The 21,983-nt window shown below is 42.0% G+C and overlaps 2 long non-coding RNA genes across 2 annotated transcripts; one reads left to right on the top strand and one right to left on the bottom strand.

Moving 5' to 3' along the window:
- Positions 1-4,884: 4,884 nt before the first annotated feature.
- Positions 4,885-18,324, top strand: LOC108513764 (uncharacterized). Its single transcript, XR_001881017.1, has 3 exons — positions 4,885-5,708; positions 13,676-13,894; positions 17,494-18,324. It is a non-coding gene; the product is annotated as an uncharacterized LOC108513764 (long non-coding RNA).
- On the bottom strand, positions 14,785-19,908 carry LOC108513765 (uncharacterized). The gene is made up of 3 exons (XR_001881018.1): positions 19,507-19,908; positions 15,938-16,037; positions 14,785-15,510 (listed from the first exon to the last, which is right to left on the bottom strand). It is a non-coding gene; the product is annotated as an uncharacterized LOC108513765 (long non-coding RNA).
- Between the last annotated feature and the right edge of the window lie 2,075 nt (positions 19,909-21,983).

Below are 21,983 nucleotides of genomic sequence, written 5' to 3'. Positions count from 1 at the left end.
TTTTGTATTTTTTTGTAGAAATGGGGTTTTGCCATGTTGCCCAGTCTTATACTTTTATTTACAAAGTTTAAATTTGAAGTTTAATTTCAAGTTTGTATATACATTTATCTGTTGAAGTGAAGTCTCTAATAGAGTAATAAATAACATATTTGCAAACATAATGCACTACATTAGGATAAAATTTGTCATGGGAAATAAAATGGGATAACACAGGTTCCAGAAGGAAAAGGAATGCTGCAAATTTCCAACTGTTTAGAAGAACTTTCATTTATCTTTCTTTAATGAAAGAGGGTGGGTGTCAAATTGCTGTGGATTAGATTTCATTGCATGTACTTGGAAGAATGAAAGAACATTTGAACAGAAATGTCAATATTTACAAGACACTAGAAATTAAGTCTTTTACATAATTATAATTTTAAAATTCAGATACAAATTTTCAAATGTGTTAGAGGATATGTCATTTTTAAAAATTATTTTAAGTAGTATACAAACAAGACATAGGCTATATTTTTTAAAATAATAGTCTGAAGGCAGTAGAATATGAGAGACAGGGAAAACCACCCTTATTCTTGAAGCTTAGCATATATTGGGGGCAAAGAGAAGTTTTGTAAAGATTAAATGAAAAAAGTGTATGAAAGCACCCAGCTTGGAGCTGTCTCATATCAGGGATCTGATACAACATAGTTTCCCTTACACTGAACTAAAATCCCTTTGTTGCGTTGAAATCACATGTTCTTCTCTCATATACAGGGGAAACAATTACACGACTGGTAATCAACCTTCATTAATATCTCTTCATAACCTAAAGAGAGTTAAATCACCTTTCCAGTTTCTCTTAAATAAGCCTTAAATGTTAATATTTTTAAAATAAGAAGAAAGAAAGGAGAAGGGAAGGGAGAAAGGAAGAAAGGGAGAGAGGAAAGGAGGAAGCTTTTAAACACTACAGCACTGCTTTCCAAAACCAAGCAACTGAGATAACTTTTGTGTTGACTTAAGCACACATTTAGCAAAATGAATTTTCCATTGCCCCCACCTGTTTCCCAAATTGTTTCAACTGTTTTGCCTTTGACCTGCTTTGGCCCAATCCTATATGAAGTCTGTGCTCTCGGAATATCCACTTCTGGACTCCTCCACCGCAGGGTTGCCCTTAGCAGCAGCTGGGAAAACCTCCTGGGGAACAGCTGGTGTCCAAGGCCCCAAAGCTCTCCTATCACCCAGGGTGATTATCAGTTTTCTGCAATAACAGGCTTTGGGGGACACATTTCAATAAAATAACACTTCACATTTGTATAGAATTCTACTGCTGATGGATAACTTTCACAATCATTATCTCATTTGTTCTCACTTGGTGAGAAAAACTTGGCAGACTCTGTAACATCATAGCTTATCCCAAGACTGACAATGGGGAGAAAAATCACTTTAATTCTCAAGATGCCATTTCCTTACTACCCAATGAGAAGCCCAAACTAAACGTACCCTTAAAATGTAGAATCGTGGGCAAATGTCTCATACTCCATCTACTGCTGAATCCACCTTCATGAAATCCAAACTGATCTCTGTACCTTCATCACACTACTCCTCACCCACTCAAAGGACAACTAAAACAACCAACACACAAACCAAAGAAGTTATGTCATTTAAATCCTCCAAACAAGCTAGGAGGAGAGGTGGCTGGGTTATTATTACCTCTGGATTTTAGAAGAGGACATTAAGGTGAGAATCAATGACTTCTGGCAATTACACAGTAGCAAAATCCTGCCTTCTAGTTCAAGGAAACTAAACCATCTTGGAAACAAAAAAGTTAACAGAAGTTTATTGCTGACACTATCTTCAAGGATATCCAGCTCCACAACACTGACAACTGTCAACCATTGGTTAGAGGCAGGATAATCAACTAGGGCACATGATACTTCAGTTTATCTCTGGTCTACACAAGCCAGTTTGTGGAGCCATACATGTCTCTATGTCAAACTCGACATTTTGAGCACATTTTCAAATTGCTAATTCCTTAAAAGCAGGGACGGTGTCTAAATTGAAGCCTTCACCTCCAAGGGGCTCTGCCCTGTGTGTGCCCTGTAAATACTTGTTGATTGTTTCTCCTGTTTTGGGGTGGGTCTGTCCTTGACAACTGGGGGCCACATTTAGCCAAGCAGCTGCCCACCGGCATCTAAAGCCTGTGATATGTAGTTCTGGCAGCATCTGAAAGGATTTATTATTACCATCCCATGATTTCACTATTATTACTATCACCCTTATGAAAGTCAGTGGCTGAACCCACTATAAAGCATTAAAACAATTTTTAACATGGAACAGTCTGTTTTCTGCATTCCCCCACGCCACCACAGTTATGGAATTTTTTCATCTAGTTTCTGTTCACTATGGTAGGGCTCTAAGAGATGGCCTTCAGCTACAAATAAGGCAACCTGAGTATTCCCTTCACTATTATCACCCTGTCCCAGTGGTGGCCTTGGGGAAGAGAAGGCTCTTCAAGAGGCTCATGACCAAACAGGAGGCAATCATGATGCCTGTGTGTGATACAAAGCACACTTACCAACGAGTCAGGAGATGCTGGTTCTGTGACGGGGGGGAAGACTCTCTGCTAAACTGGGCCTTGGTTCCCTAACACACCAAGTAAGTAACTAAGTAAGATTTTCCTGAAGAATACTTCTTGCTTAGGACCAGCTCTAATTTAACCTTTTCCCTGGCTTCTGGAGATTTCCACAGGGAAGATCGTCTCATTGGGGAAAGATCGCAGGAAGAGTCCCCACTCCTCACATTCACGTCTAATACTTCACTCATCAAGTTGCATCATTTTAAAACCAATCCAATTTACATAAGAATTTAGAGGAAACAAAAGTAGTTCTTCATCAGGAAGTCAAAATTTCTGACCTAAAAGGTGTTGTAGTGAAGAAAATATTTAATTAGAAATCCTAAGTCTTGAATTTGATCCCATATTTTCAATAGATGATCTCATCTTTTCCATGTGGCCCTCAGCGAGTTCCCTCATTCTTCATCTTCCAAATTTGAGTATCAACACCTTTGGCTTACCCACCCAAAATAGTGCATGATTTGTGATTTGAAAACCTAAAGTACAATCCTATATATAGATAAATTATTAAATTAACATCAGTTCCCTCTTTTGACCCTAGAAAAATCTCAGAAGAACTAAAGGCTTGACACAATATTCAGAAGATGTTTAGTAATGTGGCCGTTGGGTTTGTATTTTGTATTCTCTTGTAGAGTTTTAGTGTTTTAGTGAACCTTTTGATCCAATTTGATTTTAGCAACCATTCACTGGGAGGCCACTGTGTCCTTATACTGTGCTGCAAACAAGAGAAGAAATCAAAATAAGTATACACTTGACCTCCAGAAGTTTACAGTGTTGTGAATTCTAGACTTACATGAAAACAAATTGTAAAAAAAAAGAAATTTAAACAGGATAAAGACATGTTAAAGTGTGTCAAGACCTATAACAAATGCATAATCCAGCCAAGGTGGAATCAAGTTTTCAGTAAGTGGAAAAAGTGATGTTGAGTAGACTTTAGGGCCAACTGTGTGAGGGAGACAGAACCAGTGATAGACTGTGAATGAGGGGCCTAGCAGTTTTCTACATTTATAACAGCAGACCTTCAGTAACAAATGCCAGAAAAAAAAATAATAAAAAGACTTAATATTCTAAGGATTAGAAAGAAATGTCTATTTCTCTCTGAATATTCAATAGCAACAAATTTCAGACCATGATTATTCAGATAATAATTATCAAACCATCCAAATTCATAGCATTTATAGAAACCATATCAAAACAGAATAGCACTACTCTTTTTAAGTATAGCTATCTGTAACTGTGTGGTCTAAAGGAACTCTTTAAAACACTGCCATCTCCTACCATGAGTATACTTTCCCAGAATGGCTGTTTGTGCCCGAGGCCTTCCCCAGGCTGACCCCTTCACAAAGCACTGGATCCAGCCACAGGTTAATCAGTATTTCCTCAGCACACTCTGCATATTCCTGCCTCTATGTCTTTGCTCAAGCTGTTCCCACATCTGAGAAAGCCCTTCCCTCCCTCTCCATGTATATAAGCTCTCCCTATCATTGAGAACCTAGCTGAAACCTATCTCCTCCACGAAGCTTTGACTACCTAGCCCACCACTTGTTAATCTCTGCTTCCGAATGCCAATAGTGCTTATTTTCCATTCTATCAGTCTGTAATTATTATATTTTATATATGTGTATATGTCTGTGCATGTATTTCTTCCAGATTCAAGTCCTATCTCCAAAAGAGCCTGTAAGTCTCTCAAGAGCAGGGAACATCAACAACTTATTTCTAGTGCTTAATATGGTACACTGTGACTTGACAGGCAGTCACTAAACACGTTATCGAGCATGCAGTCAAGTCCCACACTACCCATGTTTTCCATAACTCCACTGTAACTACTTCCCACTTGAAAAATGGCCCAAATAACTTATTAACAAGTTTAAAGAGCTGTATCTGAGGTCATATATACTGATACAACCTAAAAGAAACCCAGTATCAAGAGATAGAGATTCATTCATTTGAAAAAATTAAAGTTCTTACTCTTTAAAATAACACATGCATCATTTCAGTATATTCCATCAACAGAGGCATTAATATAGATTTGCCTATCTGAAAAAGGATTTAGCAGAGATCATTTCTCCTTGCAATGGGACAGCTGAAGAGGTGTAATTTAACAGCTTTCAGAGGCCCGTCACTGGGGTGATTGAGGTGGACAGAAGGCATGGACAGGACCAAGTCCCTTAAAAGACACAAACAGGTGGGAGAGTGTGCTGGGGGTGGGCAGAGGGCTGGAGAGTACAAAAGGAGGAGGCTCCCCTTCAGAGAGCAGAGACAAGAGGAGGCAGGGAGTGAAACTGCCCGAGGAACAGAGAGGAGAGGAGAGGAGAGGAGAGGAGAGGAGAGGAGAGAGGAGAGATCAGATCTGTAGCTAGGTCACATCTGGACAGGACCCAAGTCCAAGGTAAAGCGAGAACAAGTGACGGAACTAAAGAATGAAGGAGAAATGGGTGGACAGGGCACAAATAGGGGAATGACAGCCTATTCAGTGAGGATAGGAAATGCACATAAAGGACAGATGAAGATGATTTCTCTGTGTATAATTGGAAGGGTCACAATTACAAAGATAACAGTGAAAGGAGAGGGAGGAAAGGGGAAAAGGGAATAAGTAAGAAGATGAAATAAGCAATGAGGGTCTAAGTACCAATCTGACTGCTTAGAAAATCACCAGGCTGTTAGACTGAGCCAAAAGAAGAGCCACAGCGGTACCCAAGAGGGGACCATCAGAAAGACAGAGGCAGGCAATTTAAGTAGCTAGCTACTGGGGTAAAATGAAAAAAAAAAAAGAAAAAATAGAAGATGGAAAAGGTGAGAAGCAAAAGAGGGAAAACCCAAAGGAGACACTGGCCCAGAAACCTTTTTAACTTTCTGTAAGAATCTTCAAGGCCCCAAACTAGGCCAAGATTCTGACTGACATTTCTGAGCTCACCAGCTGCCGTTTCCTTGAGAGAATTCTGACAGGAAGGCATAGAAATGCGAGCCAACACTGCCAGCTCTGGAAAATAAATAAATAAGTAAATAACTACCCACATCCTAAACACCTCAGTGGGGGCCGAAGCCTGCTGAGGAAGAAAGCCCAGCGAGGAGGAGGGACCCGCCTGCAACTTTTCCCCAGGTATGTGCTGAGCTTTCCCTGCGCGCTGCTTTCTCCTCTAATCGTCCTCTGGCCGTTCCTGCCTTGCCCATCTGTCTTTCTTTCTTTGTGAATTATTGGGAAGCCCTGCAGGCGATGTGCTTCTGTCATCTGAAGCCAGCAAGGCAGCGTCTGTAGAAGCAGGTGAAGCTCCAAGTTCTGCATCTCAGACAGGCAGGGGAGGACAGCTGGAGTCCAGATCCGACAGGCAGAGCCAGGCGTAGGGAAATGAATAAGAGAAAAGCCCCCAACCCCCAGGCTCAGTGCATGGAATGACTTGTTGGCCAGTACTGACAGTGGACTTGCTTCTGGGTGCTGGGGCTTGACGCAAAGGCAGACGGGGAGGAGGGTGGGCCTGGAAGACAGACGGACACTGAAGGGAGAGATTTCAAAGTAATCCCCGAAGGGGCTGGTCAGTTACCTGAAGAAGAGCTACCAGTGTCAGGAGAGATGGATGAGAACCTGACGGCATGTGACCTTGAACGTGTGCCTTGCCCTTTGAATGCCTTGGCAAAGTATCTTGAGTTTCTGTTGAACTTTGCTCTCAAGCAACTCAAAGGAGTTTATTTTTAATATGTAGTTTATCTCAAATATTCAATTGCTGCACGAGGATGGGTTTTTGGATGACCGCATAGATGTCCCCACTAAGACAATTTAACTATTCCACTAAGAAATTAAGTCCCTGAGCAATGCATTTATTTGGAAAACTAGGACAAGAACCCCATGCTACTGACTTGGTCCCTGGACCTTGAGCAATTCTTAATCCTCACTCAATTTAATAGGTGCAGGTAAAAATTTTTTTAGAAAAGTAACAGCTTTGGGAGCTGTAATAAAAACCTTCAGCATTATTCTGTATTATTACATTGTATTATGTTATCTTTATGATCCCTCTACAAATGTGATATAAAGTCAAGTGAGTTAGAAGACTCTCTGCTGGGCTATCTTCTCAAGAAAAACACTCATCTCATTTTATGCCCATTCTTCACCAAAACTCACAGAAGGCTTATTGGTAAAATCTGGAAACCAATGAAATCATTCCTGGTGGCAAGCAACTGCTCAAGCCAAAAGCACTAAGTGACTTCCAGCAGTGTTTCCCTGTCTTTGGAGGGCTGACTCCCTGTCCGCACCCTCATCAGTGAAAGCACCTACAGCCATGCCCTTGTAAAGTGCTCACACTTTCCTAACTTCTGTGTGGTTTCTATTCCTCTCCCTCATCTCTTTGCTTTTAGGAAGCTCAGAATATAAGGGCCAATTTTTTTGCCCTCAAATTGCAGAGTGTCTGAAACTTTGACCTAGAGCAGTGGTTCTCAGAGTGTGGGCCCCAGACCAGCAGCATCAGCATCACTTGGGAACATGCTAGAAATGAACATTCTCAGTTCCTACCCTGGCTTCCTGAATCAGAAACTCTGGGGGTTGCAGCCATCCATTCCCGTGATTCTGATGCACTAAATTAATTAAAAGGTTAAGAGTTTTTCAAGACCTCTTCCCAGAATCCACAGTATTCAGATCTCCGTGCATGCTGATCATCTACAGAGCTAGAGTTTGTAAAAGAGACCCGTCCACAAGAAAATACCTCTCAGTTCCTTGTTCCCTCCACCTGTAAAATAGAAATATTTCTAATATACTTGTTACAATGCTTAAAACGGGAGCTGCACACTGTAAAGTGCTCTGTAAGGGTGGTGTTAGTGGTGGTGGCTTTATCCGCTTGACCCTTACTGTGCAAAAGGCCTTTGGCAGATGGTTAAGAAATCAAACAGGAAGCAGAGTGCTGGCCCTCTAGGAGAAGAGATGTAGATGTATTACAGGTACACGAGGAATTACACTGCTAGATATGATGTGATTTATGTCCAATTACAGACATAGGAACTAAGAAGAGGAAGAGAATTGAGAGAAAACTTTGGGAAGAAAGTGGTTTTTGAACTAAGCCTTAAAGAAAGGAATTTTAACTAGTGAAGATGGGCAAAGGAAAAGGAATATTCCTGATGGAAACTGAGCCTAGTGAATATTGGGAAGGTTAGATATTAGTGGTCAGCTCTAGCATTCCTGTCACTAAGATGTTGACTACTCACATTGTACAGAGGGATCACCCTGTTTCTGGATCTAACCATTTATCACCATGTTTGCAGAAATTCATCCTTTAATCCAAACTAAGTAATTTTCTTTGGACTGTTGTGAAGTGAGTCCTTTCCAGGATTAATGATTTTATTACTATAGAATCCATATCCCTCTTTCTTGTTTATTTTTGGATCGATGTTTTTCAAAGTCTTCTGGCCACTTGTAACAGAATAAAATGGTGGGGGTGGGGAGGATGGTGCTGTGCAAAAATGCGGGTTCCTGGGCCCTGACCCAGATCACTTATCTCAGTGTCTGTCAGATCAAGTCAGAAGAATCTGCATAGAAACTTGGGATTCTAATGTTCCTTCAAGAGTGAAAGCAACTGTCCTAGGGCTGTAATTTCCTAAATTTGCTGACCATAGAAGTCACCTAGCAGTGAATGCTTTAAAAATGGATCCCCAGCTATTACCTTGAAGATTCTGATCCCGTGGCTCTGGAGTGGAGTGCTCCCTACCAGGGAGCGGAGACTTTACTTAATAAGTGCCTCAGAGACCAAGAATCAGGCAAGGTTTGGAAATATAGCATATTAGAATGAATGCGTGCTTTGGGTTAGAGAGTAACATCAAGTCGTAAGTCTGCCATTTACTTGCTGAATGATTTTGGCAAGTTTCTTAGCCACTCTGTCTCCAACTTACTTAGCCTGCTTGCGACAGTTTTATCAAATGCCTTTCACAAGATTGTTGTAAGCATGAATCCTCTAAACAAATGGCTTAGTATAGTGTTGGCTCCCTCTCCTCCCCCTACCCCACCCTCCCCTGAAGTTCCAGCTCCAATTCTCCTGGATGAGAAGCAGGGCAAGGACAACAGTGATGGTGGAATGCCACTGATACTCACCTCTTCTGGGGAAGGTGGCAGAATGCCAGCAGGAAGAGAAGGTGGGCTCTTGGAGCTGGCATTGCTCTTGGCTGCCTGTGGGAAGTTAAATGGGACTCCTGCCTGTGATCAAATCAACATTCAGAACTAGCCAGTTTTCTAAAAATAGCAAGACATTCTGGCTGAACCCCAGAAAAAATAAAGTCTCATCCCGACTTACTATCCCATGCTTGCCTTAAAAGGAGGGACCTCTACTTTATTTCTGACCTCCTCAGCCAGAAGATAGTAAGCCCCAAATAATTTGGCTTTTACTTGCTGAGCAGCAGAACCACTTCTGTTTCATAGACAGCCACCAAGAACACCAGGAATAGATACCAATGCTTAAGGTCACAAGTCCTCAGACTTTGAAGTGGGTGCATCAGTGCAGGCCACGCCTTCTGCAGACACTAGTAGGGTTCTAATTCCCGTAAAAGCATGCAATTCTGTTTACGTTTTAGCAAGCTAGTATCAGTTGTTTAAAACTTCCAAGCTTCACCAGGAGCAGAGAAGGAATAGGGAGAACTAAGATGCCTGTATTAGAAATTCAGAGAGGTGGCTACAGGTGATTGTTCTGCAGAGAATCCTGGTTTTCTATCCTCATCCAGCAAAGGGCAGATAAACTAAGATCAGATCTATCATCAGAGGGAAAATGCCCTGTGCTCAGTAAGGAGACAGTCTGAACATCTAATCATATATATCCTTTCATAAAACTCCTAAAAACGAGACTGGCATCCCAGACATTCAGAACCTGTAATGATTCTTGTCAGAAATGATACTGATGAATACCTTTTTTTAACAAATCCTTTTAACGCATATGAAAATATTTTTAAATATTTTTTAAAAGCATACCAAAATTGTAGGAATATTTTTGATAATATTTATGCATTCTCAAGTATCTTTGAATAACTCCTTACATAGAAACAATTGTCATGTTAATGACACCCTTTAAAGTAGATCAAATGTAAGGATTTCTATGTAGTAAGTAGATTCCATTGCCAGATTGATACTAATTAATATAGTAATTACATGTTAATTAATATAATATAATTATTAATAAGATCAATATTATGTTGATTGTATATTATTAATAGATAATGTTAATAATAGTAATAGAGATTTATTAGACTTCAAATACTGTGCTCATGGCATACTACATAAATCCAATTCCTCCCATTAAGGAAGTACTGTTAGTCTCACTTTACAGATGAGGAAGCTGAGGCTGAAAGAGTTTAAGTAGCTTGCTCAAGTCACAGATGTCCAAGCCAGGCTCTTTCTCCCTGCACCCCTCCATAGCCAACAACCTTAAAGATCACAACATTACATTTGTCTTACTCAGACGTCTCTCAGTCTCAACCTGTCCTTGGTTTTACCCAAATCCAATAGACTTTCTAAGGACCATTAATGGGAAATAAGCATCCTTGTGTCTCTTTAATGTGTTGAGTCATTTATGTTCAAATACTGCCCTACTCAGCAAAAGAAACTGAAAAAGAACCGCGATTGCTGTTTATGCTTTTCAGGCTACTTTTTTACTGTTACTTAAGTCTGGAACACTTTTAAATGGTACTTGCTTCTCAGGACAAGGGAAAGGGTATGTTAGTAATTTACGGGTTTTGAGCAGTTGTCCGATTATGAGGCAGGGCTAGGGTGTGGAATAAATCTTGTTTTCAATAACCTGTTGAGTGACATTTTATATCACCATTGGTCCGTTCTCCTAAGAAACTCAAGATATTCACATGTGTTATCTCATTAATCTTCAACCCATTCTTTGGTGGGCAGCTGGGGTTATACAACTGCTATTTACAGATAAGCGGCATGGGATTTGGTATAGGAATGAGGACAAAAAGCTGGTAATTTGGCCAATATCACCCTGCACACAATTGGCCAAGTGACACACCATATCTCCTAATTTTTTCCATTGACAGTGCCTACTAAAGTCAAAAGATTTGGGTAGATAGGAAACTAAATAAATAATCTGGAAAAAAATCCACATCTAATTGTCATATAGACGCCTTTTGCCCTATGCAAAGCACAGAGAAACGTGTCTTTATGTTCTCCATCCCAGATTTTTTTACCTACTATTTTTGTCTTGTCTGAAATATGTTGGTTTTGTCATAGTTTGTTTTTCCAGTATACCTTTCTCTCCATTTTCTAACCTGTTCCATGACTTTTCTTTCTTGTATCTTAAGCTAGATGTCCAGGAAAATGGAAAGAAGGTTTAGACAAGGCTTTCATCATAGATATTCCCATTTCAAACTTTCTCTCACTTTCAAAATTCTCTATTCATTCTAAATTGATAAGAATTTAGTTACCTGGACTCATGAATTGTCAAGTAATTGGTTATTAACATTTGTTTTTCTCCTGCAGATTTTGCAGTGAACTTTTAAGAAATCTTTTCACCCTGCAAGGTTGGGCTTGGCAAAAGACAAAACAATTCACAGCCAAATGCTGGGGACAGTCTAATGAGATAGTTTACACTCTCTTGGCTATCTCAAATCTTTTCCCTGGAAATCTTTTTCTTTTGTATTCCTTCATGAATGTACGAAGTTCAGCCTGGCTCATGAATAGCAAGTCTCTTAAAGCTGACTCTTTCTAGTTCTTTGAACATAAAACTAATGGTTCTTCTCATCGGTGCAAACCCTCACTCCTCACAACTCAAATGTCAACACTTTGGAGGATCTCCATTTGACAGATGTAACTAGTTAAAACGGACGTTTACTCAGCTCTTAGGTTCCCTGGTTCTGTGAAAGAAATGAGACATTTTTATTTTCTTACAGGCACAGCCACACCTCCTTCCTTCTTTGACCAAGCTACCTCCCTGGCATCAGCCCCTGATACTGTGTTTTTGGTTGCCCACTGCCCCCAAACTTAGAGGAGGAAGGGTAGCCCCAAACTCTCACTTCTGTAAAGCTCATAACTGACTATGGGAGAAAACAGTATTTTCAGAGCAGAAGCTTCTATGGCCATTGGATGGGATTAAATGAGCCATTGGATGATTCCCAAGGTCAGCCCGAAAGATTTTGACTTGGATGTCAGAGACATTTTCCTATTTTCCTAAGAAACAGTATGGTTTCTAAGCCAACTCCATCAACAACACCCCAAGTGCAAAGTTGCAGAAAAGATAAAGGTACACCAAGTCAAAAACCCATAGTGTTTCCTTTCCTTTCTTCTCAACATTTTTTTTAACCTTCTAAGCCTCTCTCCATGGGTTAATCCAAAACTGTGCCTCCAATCTGATTAGTTTTTTTAAAAGAAGTACCATTTGCAAATATGATAATTAATTCATTTCTATTATCCTCATTTTTCTCATCTGTAAAATCAGATAAAATCACTACATTTTATAGAGTAGGCAGGATTCAAGGAGCTCACATATGCAAAACACTGAAATGATCCTGTTATAGAAAGCATACTTATAAAAACTTACCTCTTATTTTATTACTGTGACTAAATATTTTTAACCACCCCAGCCAGTGCTATGAGCCTCAAACCTTTTTTGGGGGCCAACTCTTCCTTTGGAATATATTTGCCCATTTTCTGGCAGAGAATCAGATACCACAAAGTTCAAAACCCCATCTCCCTCCAGTCAGGGTGGCCGTCCAGACCCCGAGTGACTCAACAGCTGCCAATGTCCCTCACCCTTCGGTGGCTCAGGCCTCACAGACTGTGGGGCAGGTGATGGGCTAGGGGGAGCAGAAGCCCGACAAAAGGATCCTTCCCACAATGAACAATGTGTGCTTGGAATGCTGCACAGGCAGCTGCTGCCCATCAACAAGCACCCAAGACAGACAGACATACAGTAGAAAGTACAGGAGGGCCAGTGTGTTTCTAAGCATGAGTGGCTCTCTGCGTGAATGTGGAAAATTTCTCTGTTGGATTCTTTCTTCTTTTTAATTTTCCCTTCACTGGATCCCAAACATTTAAAAGGGATCACATCAAAATGCACAAAAACAGCAGCCGTGAATTAATTAGTAGTAATAACTAAGGACTGGATAGACTGTAGCTGCATGAGAATAAGCCAGGGAAACTTGGTGCTGTTTACCTGTGAACAAACAGTAAGGGAGGATTTGGTCCCAAGCAGCACTGCCACTCCTCACAACAGATTTATTTCAGAATGGTTTGGTTGGGGGGTATTTGGGATGAGTTGAGATCCCGGTGATCCTTCTCGCTAAGTGTTTCCTACCTAGGCAGGGAGGAAAGATGTTACAAGTGGCCCATGTCTGAGATGCGAGCTGCTTCTGGATGACACTGCTTCCCGAGGCCACATGCTTCTTTATATCCCCATATGGATTACTTTGCTATGGAATGTAAGGAAGTGTGTGGTTTCGGCAAGTGACTCCTCGCTGGCCCCAGGGTGCCACCCAGAGCACAGGCTTGGTGACCTTCTTCCTCATCAGGGCTTTGTGCCAGCAAATATATCCCTCACCAAGGAAGCAAGAGCCTCTGAATCCCATCTGGGCTCCTCCTGAACACCCCTTTATTCCTTTCTTGAGGTATGCTTGCTCAGCCCAAGGTTTCAGGTACACTGACTGCTGTTCCACAGTCCCCACTGTGGCCAGCCTCCCAGACCTGGCTCCTCTGGCCAGCCTGGTGAGGAAAGGCATTTCCCCCAAAGGTTTTTAACAGAGTCAGCCCCCACCCTCCTAGCTCCTTCCTCTGGTCATATTGCTCCTGAAATGAGAGGTTTCTACCAACCAAACTGAATCATAATTTCTTTCAAGCCATGTGTATTGTGTGCATTTCTCAGGGCTTGCACTGTACTGAGGCAGGTGCTGTGAGTGAGGTTCAGGAAACCATAATAAGTAGCTCATCCTGGGTCACAGTCCCCTGACTCTGCTCTGCTCCCCTTTCCACTTCGCACCACAACCCTGTCACATATGGACTCTGCAAGGCTGTTTGAGGAAAAGCCTTGAGATGCTAAAATAGCGATTAACTCAACTAACGGGCAAGTTCCTTTCTCCTCTCTTTCCTAAACCCTGTGTTCCCAGCTGTGACTTCAAAGGGCTTGAACCCACACCAAGAAAATGCTGAATCTACAGAGGGAAGCCTTGAGCAGGAGGGGAGGCTGCAGTCACCCAAGGCTCATGCCATCGCTCCCCGAAGAGTTTCAGAACGAGGGAGGAAGATGAAGGGGCCTCCCTCCCTCACTTAAACCCCCGTTCCAGCATGGCTCCTGCATCCCATAGCTCTGACTCCTTGTTTTTAGGGTGAGTGCATGTGAGAGATTACAGCTGGGACCACACTATGTTTACACCATGAGTTCTTAAGCAAAACCACAAAAGGAAACCGAAGTGTGCCAAGATGCACAAGACAGGGCTGTCAAATGAAACTGAGCAGCAGCAGAACAAGGACACGGGAGAGGAGGAAAGGGAGGGAAGAAGGAAGGATGCACCATGTTTGCACAGGAGATGGCAGAGGAGTGCAGAGCAGCTGGCAATGAGGGGCCGCCAGCCCTCAGAAGCGACAGCACCCAGAGCACTGGGCCAAGGCTCCCCACTGCCCCAACTAGGCTCAGTAACACCTGTGACACAAGCCTCCCACCTCTTCCAGAAACCAGACAGTTATCTAATGGCCTTTAAGGGCGTAAAACCTGTACTTTTGGTGGGGTGGAAGGAACTTGGAAGAACACGGTAAATTACCAGAGATGGGACAGCTACAGAACTGGGCACAGAGACTTCTCACTTTAGATTAGTGGTCCTTCAGTTGGAGACGATGTCGTTCCCCATGGGCATTTGGCAATGTCTAGAGACATTCTCAATTGTCACAACTTGGGGGTTCCTGGCATCTAGGGGTTGGGGACCAGGGATGCTGCTGAACATCCTACGATGCACAGAACAGCCACCCCCCACACTCCAATACGCAGCAAAGAAATATCCAGCCCAAAATGTCAATATGCTAAGGTTGAGAAACCTGACTTTTTTGATAGTGGTGCTGTGAATAAATAAAGTCTCTAACATCGACATATTATGGCACATTATATTTTCCAATGAAAATCACTGTCCTTCATTCTAAAAACTTTGGTCTTCATGTCCGTAAAACAGGCAGATAGCTCAAGGTTGTGCTTCTTTCCAATGACATTTTCCCTTTCCTAAATCATACCAGTTCTAATGATACACTTCCTTTTCCTACCCTGGAGAGTAATTTCATGTCCTCTGCTCAGAAACTGGGGGTATGTTGTATGGGTAGCTGTGCTGCTGAGGGTGGGGCAGGACTCGAGTAAAGAAGAGAAGAGAGAGATGGTGGGAGAAAGTGTCCAGAATTGAAGAAACTGCACAAAAAGAGGTTTGTTATTCTGGCTGGCAAGCTGTACACATGTGATTTTCAGTCCTGATTTCAGACCATCGGGCTGCCCTCTGCCCCCACAGCTTCCTGCTCCCTTGCTCCCCAGGAGGAGCTAGAGAAGGAGCAGAGGTTAGCCAGTGGAAGAGCTGGCAGGCAGCAGCTTCAAGACAGCTATGTCCCTGGCAGGAGGAGGAAGAAGGTAAGATGCCAGGACTCTGGGGCTAGGAGGACACACACCAAGGAGGAGAGGACAAGCCAAGAGAGAAGCTTCAACATAACCCTGCACAGACCACTTTAGAACCAAGCCATGTTCTGTGGTGCCCTGCTTGCTCACCACCACCATCACTGTGGGCTTTTACCTCATTGTCATTTCTACAGTGCCTTATTGAGTGCTTTGATGTCTGGAATATCTTATTTATTCCATACAGAGCCCCCAAGCTGGAGTCTATCTTGCAGAAGTTGACTTGGCTGGTTAAACTCGTTCTGTGTTTCCTGATCAGCAGTTTCAACAATTTCAGTGATGAAATGCAAACACCTGCAGCTGAGGAATGGAAACACGTAAAGGACAGGCTGGAGTTGAGAGTGAAATTCTTGGCCTCCAAAGCAGTCAGGATTGTCTCTAGGACTTTCCCACACCCCTGACACTGTCCATGGTGCCCACTAGGGACGCAGTGCACCTTTCCTTCCTTGTCATTAAGCCTTGCAACAAGTAGGCAGAGTAGATACAACCTTCTCCTGCTGTACAGATGTAGAAACTCAGGTTAAAAGATGTTCTGTAACTTCCTAGAAGCAAAAGAGCCAGGAAAGCATTGTTAGGATTTGAACCCAGATACGTGTGGCTCCAAGGCTACAGGCATGCCACTTAATTTTACTTGTCTTCGTCAGGAAGAGAAAATAAAAGGGCTGCAATGCCTAGCTTCAAGGGAGGACAATTTTCTAGCATCATTCAAACTATCCTTTCTGCCTACCTCTTTTGCCACCTGCTCCCATACATTGTGAAGACTGGCAGGCCACCTTTCTGGGGAGTGTCTTCTTCTTAGTCAGCTGTCTCCCCCAGCTCACACCTTCCTAGAAACAGAGAGAAACCAGTGGGTCTCCTGTTAGTTCAGTGGTTCTCAAACTTGAGCTGCATCAGAATCACCCAAAGGGCAGGTTATAGCACTAATTTCTGAGCCCTACTTCCAGATGTTTTGGGCTAGTAAGTGTTGCCATTCTTTTACAAGGCCAACATACAATTCCAGAGTTCTCCTTTAAAATCTGCAGGAATCAAAGATTTCCCCACCTCCTTTGAGAAACCGTTTAGTCAATGCTACCCTCTCGTTAAACCAAACAACCTCAATGTCTATGGCTGGGAGAATAAATAAATTACAGTATATTCACACAGAAGAAAACCATAAAGCAATGAAAATTAATAAACTGCTGCTACCACATCAATATGGATGAATCTTGCAGATATCATTTTAAATGAAAATATCAAGTCACAAAACAATATCTATGATACAATGCCATTATACACTGAAATATGCATATATATTGTTTAGAAATATATGCATAAATGGTAAAAAAATAAAGAAAAATATTAAAATTATAAGAAAAAATAAATTCAGTGTGATTGTTACCTCTGGGGGGAAACATAAAGAAATAAATTGGAAAAAGCATTCAGTACAAAGAAAGCAGTAGTATAAAACAGTAAAAAAATAGTTCTTTTTAAAAGGTAGATCGTTGGACCAGGCACGGTGGCTCACGGCTGAAATCCTAGTACTTTGAGAGGCCAAGATGGGTGGATCACCTGAGATCAGGAGTTTGAGACCAGCCTGGTCAACATGGCAAAACCCCATTTCTACTAAAAATACAAAAATAGCCGGGTGTGGTGGCAGGTGTCCGTAATTTCAGCTACTCAGGAGGCTGAGGCAGGAGAATCACTTGAAACAGGAGGCAGAGGTTGCAGTAAGCTGAGATCGCGCCACTGCACTCCAGCCTGGGTGACAGAGCGAGACTCCATCTCAAAAAATAACAACAAAAAAAAGTAGATCATTGTTCATGGGTTTTTGTTTTACCACTATATACCATCACTTACATATTATAAATATTCTTGTATATCATATTTGAATTAAAAATAAAATTTAAAGAAATTAAAATGTTAAGCATTCAGAGAATATATGCCAAAATGTTACATTTCTTTTGGAAAATGGGAAGAGGAAGCATTACAGCACACTGTCATTTTCCATATTCTATAATTCTATATTGTATTTGTTCTTCATGATGTTTCTATTTGAAAAAAGAATGAAGATTAAAGAAAAAAATACATTGAAGTCATGCAATGCAAAACATAAATTATGTATGATTTGTATGTACAAATCGTATGAGATGTACGTACAAATCGTAAGAGATGTATGTACAAATCGTATGAGATGTATGTACAAATCGTATGAGATGTATGTACAAATCATGTGAGAGGACATTCTGGACAAGGCAAGCTCCTGGCATTTGATAGATGCTAATGCTGCTTCTTTTTGCATTACAGGTTTAGACAACTGATGCTTGAGACACACCAAGGTACCTGCACACTAGAGGCTGCAGTCACCTCAGAAGAAAGATGCCCCCTGCTCTGGCTGGTCAAACGGAACCAAGTCCGTCTTCCTGAGAGGTTTGGTCCCCTTCAACCAGCTACAGCAGGGCTGGCAATGCCCAGTCCTTGGAGAAACAGAAGAGATTCAACTGCGACTGAAATTACCTACTAAAACTTTCCTTGAGAAAACAATTCTGGTTTTTTCACCATACTTTTATGCCCCTAGAAAGGAAGAGAAAAGGAGTCCTGGACTCAAAAGTGAGCAAGATTTTAATGCTCAACACACACTGTTCCGTGCCTTTGCACTCGCAGCTACAGCCACTCACATGCTTTAGACACACACACAGTCAGGAAAGAGTTTGAGGATGGAGACTGTACCAACCGTAAGTCAGCTGGGGGAAGAGCATGAGATATAGAAGACAGGGTTCCTGCTCACTAGGGGCTAACAGTCTAAGGAAAGAAATTAAACATGTAAATATGGCGTGATCCAATTGAATTGCAAGTCATAGCATGGCTAGTTGCAAGGCATAATTCTTCTTACCTATCCCACCAAATATGCCTAGCACATTATGTATCATCAAGTCTCTATTGATCTATTCAGCCCAAGAAATCTATTCACTAAGCAGTCATTTCTCAGTTCCCTGATCTGTAGAATGGGGATAATCGTACCTGTCACACCGGGCACAGTGGCTCATGCCTAAAATCCTGGCATTTGGGGTGGCTGAGACAGAGGATCGCTTGAGGACAGGAGTTCCAGATCAGCCTGGTCAACATAGCAAGATGCTGTTTCTACCAAAAAAAATAATTTTTTTTGTTTTAATTAGCTGGATGTGGTAGTGCACACCTACAGTCCTAGCTACTTGGGAGGCTGAGGCAGGAAAATCACTTAAGCCCAGGAGATGGAGGCTGCAATGAGCTAAGTTCTCATAATTGCTACCTTTTACTTAGGGAGAATTCTGACCTGTCCTTCCAATTTATCTTTTAAGATGTGTATCTTTTATAGTGTGTGTCTGGAACTTAGTAATAAGTAAACATTTGGGTTTTAAATTCTATAGACATGTGTGTTCACATGCTATATTCTGACACCAATGGGGTAGCATAAGTGCCTAGAGCCCACCACAGTGACCTCAGAGGAGAATGCAGAGTTTACTTGCACAAATCTTTGCATTCAGGAAGACCTGGGTTTGAATGCTGACCCTCTAATTTATTAGCTGTGATATATCCTCTCTGCAGTTCAGTTAACATTGCACAAGCCTTAGTTTACTCATCTGTAAAATGCGGACAATGATACCAACCTCAGTTACCGTAAGGTTTAAAACAGACAGTGTTAATAAAAAGCCAAATATAAGCCCTCAAGAAATGGTAGCTGTTGTTTTACTGTTGTAAATAGCGACAGCACAAGGACAATGCTGTGTCCACAGGCACTTGTATGTGGAAGAAAAGAGCCAAATTAAAAAAAAAAAAAAATAGGAGAAGAACTCAAAAAATAAATAAAGGTTCACTGTAGGGTTTTGCTTTTGTTGTTGTTTTGTTTTTGTTTTTGTTTATTTTTTGAGACAGGGTCTCCCTCTGTTGCCCAGATAGGAGTGCAGTGGCACTGTCTCGACTCACTGCAACCTCTGCCTCCCAGGCTCAAGTGGTTCTCCTGCCTCAGCCTCCCAAGTAAGCTGGGATTACAGGCACGCACACTACCACCCAACTAAGTTTTGTATTTTTAGTAGAGACAGGGTTTCACCATATTGGCCAGGCTGGTCTTGAACTACTGACCTCAAATGATCCACCTGCCTTGGCCTCCCAAAGTGCTGGGATTAAAAGTGTGAGCCACCGTGCCTGGCCTATAGGGTATTTTTATATTTCAACTATTAATTCTACGAGCATGTAGCATATACGCATTCATCCTAGTATACATGACTAGTATATAATATGCTTTACTTCTTAAAAATGCTTTATACATGAGACTGATCTTACCATCTTCAATATCCTGTCTGGAAAGCCTTCATTTGTGAGTGCTGTTGCGATCACATGTCCTCCTGAGTAGGACGTGGAGTGTGAAGGCCATGGAGTGGGTGTTCCAAAGGGCAGCACAGAATGGAGTTTAGCTTTAGGTGTTGGGGACACACCACCTGGGCTCAAGTCCCAGCTCCCCTCTCTCCAGCTGTGCCACTTGAGCAAGTTGCTTGACCTCTCTGGGTCTGGGTTTCCTCATCTGTGGAGTAGAATATTGATAATAGTATCTACTTCATAGAGTTTTTATGAGAATAAAATGAGAATACATGTAAAAGCCTGAAACCAGTATTGGGTACGTAATAATACATTCTTAAGAAGAGTCTTTATTTTTGACAATGTACCTGAAATGTTCCTGAAATTAAGTTGGCATTCAATAAAAACTTGTTCACTAAAAGATCAGCTTATTTGTTTATTTTAAGCACACACTATGGGATCATGTAATTTTTGGTTCACCTATTTCTACTTATCTCTTTCAATGCAGCACCCTTGTTCAAAGCAGTAGTAAGGTGTCGAGGGAAGGATGGCGACAGGCTTCTCTCTGCTTCCCAGTTCTGTGGTGAGATAGAACTTCCCTGCGAACCAGTCCTATGCCTCTGGGAGTAGAAGCAGGGTGATTTTGAAGCGCAGTCGCAGAGCTGTCACCCGGAAGTCACCTGGCAGAACAGAAAACAAAAATGATATGGCCAAATACCAGCTGTCCTTAACAGGAGGGATATTTTCTGTCCGGAAGGGCAGAGGTCATGTAGGTAAAGATTAGATAAACAATGCCAGGTACAGGTAAAAGGAGTGTAAAGAAAGGGTCACTTTCATATTTGGGATTTTATGACTAAAATGCCTGATAAAACTGGACAAGACCATATAAGGCTAAGACTAAATAATGTCTTCTTCTCTGTTAGAAAGAAGCCAGCCAGGCCAGGCATGACAGTTCATGTCTATAAATCCCAGCACTTTGGGAGGCCAAGGCTGGCAGATCACTTGAGCTCAGGAGTTCAAGACCAGCCTGAGCAAAACCCCATCTCTACAAAAAATACCAAAAATGAGCCGGGCACAGGGATGGGGACACTGAGGTGGGAGGATCCCTTGAGCCCAGGAATTTGATTGAGGCTACAGTGAGCTGCAATGGCACCAGTGCACTCCAGCCTGGGTGACAGATCCAGACTCTATCTCAAAAACAAAAGATAAAAAAAGGAAGGAAGGAAGAGGGAGGGAGGGATGGAAAGAAGGAAGGAAGGAAGGAAGGAAGGAAGGAAGGAAGGAAGGAAGGAAGGAAGGAAGGAAGGAAGGAAGGAAAGGAGGGAAGGAGGGAGGGAGTGAAGAAAATAAAGGAAAGGAAGGAAGCAGAGAGAAAGGAATAAAGAAAAAGAAAAGGAGAGGAGGGGAGGGAAGGGGAGGGGAAGGGAGCAAGCTAACACACTTCTGGCAAGGGCTGGAGAACACGAGTGAACATTGTCATCCAACTTTCTACCCACCCCCTTGACCTCAAGGGTCTTTGCACAACATATCTTTGAGGGCCACAGGATGGAAGGAGTTCTAGTCATAGCCTGCCTCCAAAGTCAAAATATCGTACTGTCCCCTCTTATTCACTCCTGGAGAATTCATCTTCCATTCACATTTCTGTCTGATTTTTCTTAAACCAGGAGGGGAGCAAATGTATTCCTGCTACCACTCACCACTATAAAAACAGATAGAACCTTTAAGAAAACATGTTTTCTGGTAAGTCTGAATGACCTTGATATCCATATTCAAAGGTTCCACAAACCCAAACTCTCCATTTCAGTAAGAAATCAAGAGGAATCAGAGAATGGGGACTGCTGCCCACGGGCTGCGGTTGCTCATCCTGCCACAGCCCCTCTTCAAGGGCAGAAATCTAGGTTAGGCCACCCAGTGGAGCATGTGGTTTTGTGATTGCTGCTGTGTCCCTTTATGTGTGTTCCTGTATCATCATCAGTCCTGTGCCAGTAAGTAGTGGCCCATGACGTCACACCGGTCAAACATGATGACTCTTGGTCACCGTCAGAATGGACCTCACCCCCATATGTGGTGAGTGTTAGGAGGAAAAAAATGATAGCACAGGCATGCTGAAGGAGCTCTTCCCCGGAAGGAGTTGACGGAGTTGACGCAAAATAGTGCAGGGCTATCTGACTGGCAGGGATCCAGACAAGCAAGAAAATCCCATTGGTTCAGTCCATCAAAGAGTTTCTTTCTGATGGTAATTTCTAGGGCTGGCAAGGCTGTTAGACAACAGGCAGTTCATACATAGCTGGGAGTGAATATAGGTCTATACTCTTCAAAGCATCATTTATCAATACATATGCATCAAGGAGGCTATTATCTTCTCTGCCCAGAATCATCTTCTCTTTCTCTGTTAACAGCTCAGTCTCCCTTCCTTGGCAATGTTTTTTTTTTTTTTTTTTTTTTTTTTTTTTTTTTTTTTTTTT

This window comes from Rhinopithecus bieti, unplaced genomic scaffold, assembly GCF_001698545.2.
Source record: "Rhinopithecus bieti isolate Rb0 unplaced genomic scaffold, ASM169854v2 scaffold_31531, whole genome shotgun sequence".
Classification (NCBI taxonomy): Eukaryota; Metazoa; Chordata; class Mammalia; order Primates; family Cercopithecidae; genus Rhinopithecus; species Rhinopithecus bieti.
Note: the sequence above shows the minus strand (reverse complement) of the source record. Positions and strands in the feature narration are given on the sequence as shown.